The sequence below is a fragment of the Primulina eburnea genome, chromosome 2 (assembly GCF_022965805.1).
Source record: "Primulina eburnea isolate SZY01 chromosome 2, ASM2296580v1, whole genome shotgun sequence".
Taxonomy (NCBI): domain Eukaryota; kingdom Viridiplantae; phylum Streptophyta; class Magnoliopsida; order Lamiales; family Gesneriaceae; genus Primulina; species Primulina eburnea.
This window is the reverse complement of record NC_133102.1, coordinates 28,827,412-28,828,262: the sequence shown is the minus strand read 5'-3', so window position 1 is coordinate 28,828,262 and position 851 is coordinate 28,827,412.

The window sequence follows — 851 nt, the reverse complement described above, 5'->3', positions numbered from 1 at the left end:
CCGGTGCCACCACTCTAATCACGATCTAGCTCTTCATCTCCTCGACCCTGGACCTGTCCCACCTGTTGTCAAGTACACATACAGACAAGACAACAGCCGGATATACCGGTGAGAATATAATCCCCAGTATAAATCAATGAAACATGCAATCATATAAACAAATATAAAGCATGTAATCAGGTAACATGAATATGTATCAAAATCTGAAACATAAACAATATCAAATCAAACTGTCGACATTACTCATAATTCAGACTAGACTCAATCCTAGTCTAGGGATCCCGGTTTCCAGATGTGGTATTCCTATATCGAATTCCGTAAAGGATGGAACCATAATCTCTATTACTCGATATAACCAGTGCCCTGGTATTCCTATATCGAATTCCGTAATAGAAGAATTCCAATACCCTTTACTCGATATAACCAAATATGGTGTTCCTATATCGAATTCCGTAATAGATTCCATTACTCGATATAACCAAACATCCAGTGTCCTGACCTAACCGTCAAGGACTGTAGTTCTATCGCTAGCATCCTATCTTGTGACATTGTGCAATGTGCCGTGGCGATACCACCACTATCCGGCACTTCTGTCACAAGATAACTCGTCTAATACCTGTCATCTAAATTCAAGAGAACAAGTACATTAATCAATGTAATGCAAATATCCATGCAATAAAATAAAGTATGTGATTTAGGGAAACCCAAGTCTAAACCGACTCAAGTCCATCTCCCAATACCACATTGACTTATACCTTTCTTTCGTCGGTTTCTGGCTCAGTCGATGTCCTGAACTCACAGCCTGTCTGGCAATGACAATATCAATAATCTCATGTCAATATACCGTTCAA